Source organism: Anguilla anguilla, chromosome 13, assembly GCF_013347855.1.
Source record: "Anguilla anguilla isolate fAngAng1 chromosome 13, fAngAng1.pri, whole genome shotgun sequence".
Classification (NCBI taxonomy): domain Eukaryota; kingdom Metazoa; phylum Chordata; class Actinopteri; order Anguilliformes; family Anguillidae; genus Anguilla; species Anguilla anguilla.
The window spans coordinates 32490642-32496984 of record NC_049213.1 but is presented as its reverse complement, the minus strand read 5'-3'; positions in this window follow the sequence as shown (position 1 = coordinate 32496984).

The following is a 6343-nucleotide window of genomic DNA, read 5'->3' as shown; positions in this document are numbered from 1 at the left end:
GGAAGAAAAAAATGAATTAAATTTATTCCCCTTCAGTTTCCCTGCAGTTCTTGCTCTCATTTCACATGTCCTCTCTGTTCGCCTGTATTCTAGACCTCTACCCCTCTCTCCTTGTCCCTTCAACTAATCTCTCACTCTCTCCCACACTCTTTTTCTTTTCTCTCTGTATGCTTTCTCTCTTTCTGTCTTTCAACTCTGCATCTTTGAAGTGTGTTCTCTGCACAGCAGGAGTCCTCCAACAAACAGAGCCTCCACTGAGAAGTGTGTGTGTGTGCATTTGTGTGTGTGTGAGTGTGTGAGTATGTGTGTAAGTGTGTGAGTATGTGTGAGTGTGTGTGTGTGTGTATGTGAGTGTATGTGAGCGTGTGTGTGTTTGTGTTTGTTTGTGAGTGCTTGTGAGTGTGTGCGTGTGTGTGCGTGTGTGTATATGTGTGTGTGTGAGTGTATGTATGTGAGCGTGTGTGTGTTTGTGATGATTTGTGAGTGCTTGTGAGTGTGTGCGTGTGTGTGCGTGTGTGTATATGTGTGTGTGTATGCACGAGTATGTGTGTATCTGTGTGTTGGGTTGGCGGCGGTGGGGGCGGGGGTGGTGGAGAGGACGGATTGGCTGCGGTTTTTTGGGTTGGCTGTGGGAGGTTCATAGAGACAGCCCACACAAGTTTGACGGGGGAAGAGCGGTCTTACTCCCAGGCGGTGTTAGCTTACACACCTCCTGCCACTGCGGCACCTGATGGGAAGTTGATGGGCCTGCAGTTCACACCACAGCGACACTAAAACTGTTTACTGGTAAACTGGGGCGGGAGGGGGGTGGGGAGCAGGGAAGTCCGGTGGGTGGTGGGGGGAGTTTCTGTTTATCTTGCGGACATTGCTAGTCAGTGATGCCGGGCCTTTCTCTGACTTTAACAATTCCGCCATTGTTTGTGTTATGCGTTGTCGTAGGCAGCAGCAGATGTGATTGTGGGGCTCGCGAGGGAGTTAATTGGGTCGTGGGATGAGAGGGCAGAGGGCGAGAGCGTCCAATCACTGGCTCTCAGGAATCTCATTCATAAGAAAAGGCACGCCAGTCGGCGTGGAGCAGGTTTGCGTGCGTGTGCTCTCATGCGCCCCCCCCCCCCCCCCCCCCCCCCGGCCTCTGTGTGCATGTGTGCGTCCATGTGGCGTGCGCCTGGGTGTACGCGTGATTGGACACGCGTGTGTGCTCCGCGAGGTCATCTGATCCTGCCAACTGCTCGCCACTCTCCGTACACCGGCTGCCACTGACTGCGCATTCGTGTGCCTTCGCTGTGTAGCATGTCTGCGTGTCGTGTGCGCGCATGCTAACAGGCTGCGTGTTTGTGTGCCTTCGCTGTGTAGCATGTCTGCGTGTCGTGTGCGCGCATGCAAACAGGCTGCGTGTTTTGAACATTGCGGACCTTACATGTGTTCAATTGCTCCCGTTTATTTTTTTCTTTCTTTCTCTTCCTGTCTGTCCTCTTCAACTTATTTTCTTTCTTCTCATACCATGTTGTATATCTCACGCTCCCCCCCCCCCCGAGTTTCTGAGTGACCCGCCCCGGCAGCTTAAGATCTCTCTTCCTGCGCGTTTGTGCGTGCTTCCGTGCGGGGCTCTCCTTGGAATGCGCCTTTCTCTCGTGTCAGCAGCCCCCCTGTGTGTGTCTCTCTGCTCCTGTCCCTGCTGCTCCCGTCCATGCCGCTCCCGTCCCTGCTGCTCCCGTCCATGCCGCTCCCGTCCCTGCGTGCTCTGTGTGACAAAAGTGCCGGTTCCCTGACTCAGCTGGCACCTGTCCTCAGCTTCCCCACCCCCCCCCGTTACACACAGCTGTGGTCTCACTCACAGCCCTCCTCTCCCCCAGTCCTCTGTGAAGCAGGAGGAGGGACAGGGCGGGCAGTACCAAGTGTGGACTGCGGGGGAGGGGGGGGGGTGGGGGGGTGGGTGATGTGCCACAGGGGGCAAACAGCAGTGGCACATGCCCGACGTGCCAACCTCACCACAAGATTGAACAATGAACTTCCTGTCATGCCAGCTGTGTGGTGTATCAGCGGCACCAATCTGGATGGGTCTGCCTTGTCTTCATCATCATCATCATCATCACCCTGATTTTTCTTCAACAATGAAAAAAGGGCTAAAATATAAGACAAAAAATCCAGTACACAGAAACAAGTGATCTTCTCTTAAAATACAGATTTGAGCCTTAATAAAGAAACCTGGCTTAATGCTGAATGACAAAATCCTTCAGAGGCAAATGCGAACACAAGCATGCACACACACGCATGCACGCTCTCACACACACACGGACAAGCACACATTCGCACACACATGCCCACACACACACACACACACACACACCACACACGCACACACAGACACACACACACATGCCCACACACTCGCACACATGCCCACACACACACACACATGCCCACACACTCGCACACATGCCCACACACACACACACACATGCCCACACACTCGCACACACATGCCCACACACACACACACATACACCACACACGCACACACACACACACACACACACACACACACACACGCACACACACACACACACACACAGACACACCACACACACACACGCACACACACACCCCACACACACGCTCCCTCTCGTGTGGCGCTCATCTGATAAAGCGCATGACTGGGCACAGTGAATGCAGGGAGGGTCATGGGAACGGCAGCGATGAGCCATCATGTCAGGACTCCCTCCCTCAAGCACAGCATCTCGCCCCAACCCCCCCCCCCCCCCCCTCCGAAAGTCCTTATCTCCCCATCTCACCACCAAACCACACAGGGAGGGATCGCCAGCAGTGCAAACTGCGAGCGGCCTCCGCGGCCGTATACCCGTCCCCACGCACGCAGCGCGCGTTCCGCGAAACGCTGGCAATCTGCGCGTCGCGTAGAGGGGCTGAACTTCTGTGGGGGCGGGCCTCGGGGGCACGCTTATTCCGTCCGGGCGAGCGCACGGAGGATCCGTGCTGCCGCCTCGCCGTCGCGTGATCCCTCTGTCTGCGTGCACGCGCGTTTAAAAAAAAAAAAAAAAAAAAAAAAGGGAGATATTTCTGTCTGCTGCTGCCTCTCTGGGTAATGGAATGTCGTGACGGAGGCAGCGCGCCTTCGCCGTGCCGAGGGTAGACACGCACACTTGACGTGCCGCGATGGCCGCGCATCGTCCTCCGATAAATATTGCAGGTGGGTACATCCTGGCGCATGCCGCACTCAATCACAAAAGGCTCACGCATTCGAGAGCAGCGCAGTACAGCATCCATACAGTACCGACTGGGGAAGCCCTTCTTGTCTCATTTTTATTTTTTTCTCCCATTTCCTCTCTTTTTCCATTTGTTTTATTCTTGCTTTAATTAAGTGTGTTTCCTGCATCAGTATTTTTTAAAGTCATTATGTAATGTGATAAGCGTCAAACGTTGTGTTCTCTGTGCTTTGGTACACTGTGTGTCATGGCTGGTCTGTCATTAGTTGTCTGCTAATTAGGACCTTGCACTCAGGAAACACGTAGAGATACATACCACAAATACGTAATCGCACACACATGCTCTCACACACACACAAACACATACACATTCGAGCACACGCACACATACACACACACACTGATACACATTCAAGCACATACCTATGCATGCACACACACACACACCCACACACACACACACACACAGGCACCCCACAGGCTCACACAAACAGGGAGCAGGGCCGCCCCTTGTGAAAGACAAACAGTAAACAAGGTGCTGCTTCCTGTGTGAGAGAATGGGCCACTGTGAGCCTGGCTGTAACACAAGGCCGGTGCAGACGAACCTGCGGCCGACACACTGACGCCCATTGTGTCCAGCGCGAGCCACCCTCCCCTCCCCAACCCCCACCCACATCCCCCCACACCTCAGCCCCCACGCCCCAGCCCCCATGCCCTCCAGGAGGGCAGTGGGCTTACATCCTCCTCTTTCTTCACCTCTGCTGAAAGATTTCCCCAAGCTGCGCACACAAACACACACTCGCGCACACATGCATATGAGTGGCTGTTGTCGTCTTATTTGGATGCTCCCTCCCTCCCTCCCTCCCTCCTCTTTGACACACATTACACTTTTATTTGTACATTACTTCCTTCTTCCTTCTTTAGGTCGTTTTGCGGAGATGAATACCCCAACATTTACGAGCCGTTCTGCTTCTCACTGAAGCTGAGTCTGGAACTGAACATCTTGTGAGTTAAGATGTGAGACATACACACAAACTGTGAGCATAAGCACACACCATCACACAGGGAAATGTTTGTTTTTTTTTGCATGAAAAATTTTGATAGCCAAGAAAATAACAACCCTTTTGGTCTCATTTGGACATTCCAACAAAAATTTTTAAAAGTTCCCATAATGGCCCCCTGGCAGAAGATGCAATGATATGTCTTCATGCCATACTGTCTGTGAAGGGAAAGGAGGGAGGGGGGGGGGTCAAATTTATTCTGTGGAGAACATCTAGGTGAATCCCCCTGATGGTTAGAATTTACAAATTTACATTTCATTGCGTAACATTTATTTGGCAGACGCTTTTATCCAAAGAGACGTGCAATGGGCCTCATTCACAAAACATGCTTACGATGACATTTGACCTTAAACAGCATTTAAGAACGTTTTCAAGAACATTTTGGCATTCATTATTTTTTTCCTATCCGTATTTGTTCGTGGCTGTTTCCTTATGCAAAGGAAACATGAACAAGATTGCACATAAAATTCACAAACAGCCAGCATTCATCATCTCACACACCTGGCTTATGAATCCCATATTGTTTTTTCGTAGGAACATTTTTAAGAACAAAAGTAAGAATAATTTAAGGAAAGTTTTGTGAGTGAGGCCCAATAAGTGCATACCAAAGGTCATTGGAACAACTACAAAACACAGGTCCAATAAGGTACAATACTCATCATGTAACAGTTATCCACAGCCATGAACACATTCAGTCCACTTCACACAGTAAGCATAGGCTAGGTCAGAAAGTTGTGCTAAGTCAAATTAGGAGGTATGGCGACAAGCTGAAACATCAAGATAACGACACAAGTGCAGTACGTGCTGGATGGAGACATAAGTGTAAACATTGTTAATTTATATTATGCCAAATGTTATCTCATGAAATATGCCTTCTACTTTGCTTAAGCCTTCACTTCAAAGAGTCCCCACTGTTAAGGGTTTATATGAAATGTGTAATAAAAGGGTGCAAACAGAGGAGGCCGGGGCTCATGATTTGCACATCATGTAAAGTGAATTATGCATTGGATGTAAGCGCAGGGGACTCTGTACCCGTGCGAAGGCGAACAGAGGTATAAAAATAAAAAGGATTTTTAGCCCCAGGCCTTTAGATGACTGACGGCCATTCTCATTAAAGTCTGACAGAGCGTGGAAGTCTTTATTGCTCTAATTGAAAGGCAACTTTGGGGTTCATAGCCCTGACTGGTTGCACGTTTATTATGACTAAAATCTGTATGTTTTTCCTGAGAATGGTAAGACACCAATAATACTTTTTCATAGAAAAAGAAATGCCACTGCAACATGACACCATGAGCAGGAGAACGGAATTATATCTCACAACATTCCATAGCATGCCCTTCTCCTCAGTCTGGAGCCAGGCCATCGACACTGCACTCAGAATCCGAATATCCCTTTTCAGTTCTTCATACAAAACACTTCACGTTTCGGCTCAAAACTGCAAGTCACTGGTTCCTGCTACGTTTATAGTTTTTATCCCAGCTTTATCACAGCCTTTCCAGGGGCGGGTACAATTAAAGGCCACTGACTCACATCACTTAAGTCATCACATAAGGCTGCGTTTCCTATCGTTCGCCCCTGTCGTTTCTGAAATTCTTTACTCCACCTCTCACCGGTGGCATGACTAACTGGAGTTGAGCGGGGATAGCGATCGTTCTAAAGGAGGGGAAGGTCGGCTCACCACCGGTGGCGCCGGCTTTGAAGTTGTCAGTTGGCTATGACGCCGCGACTCCGAACGCTGCCGCGGTCTCTGGGCAGGTTTGCGCGTGTCATTTTTTTTGTCAGCTGAATACTGACGAAATGCTCTGACTGGTTCACTCGAAGGCTGGGATTCACACCCTCTCTTGCTCGGATTCCCACACCGTGGCAGAAGATCGCAGAGCGCTTGTTAGTGGTGGCCATTTTGGTCTTCACTGAAGTGACCCGAGTTTTTATTTCGCATTTTGCCCACCTTAGTCGTGGCAGCTTCAGTGAAAAACGACAGATGGGAGAGGCTCCTGACACTGATCGAGGATGCACTGGTATGCAAATGTCTCAGAGCGCAACTATCAGTCACCCCGTCCA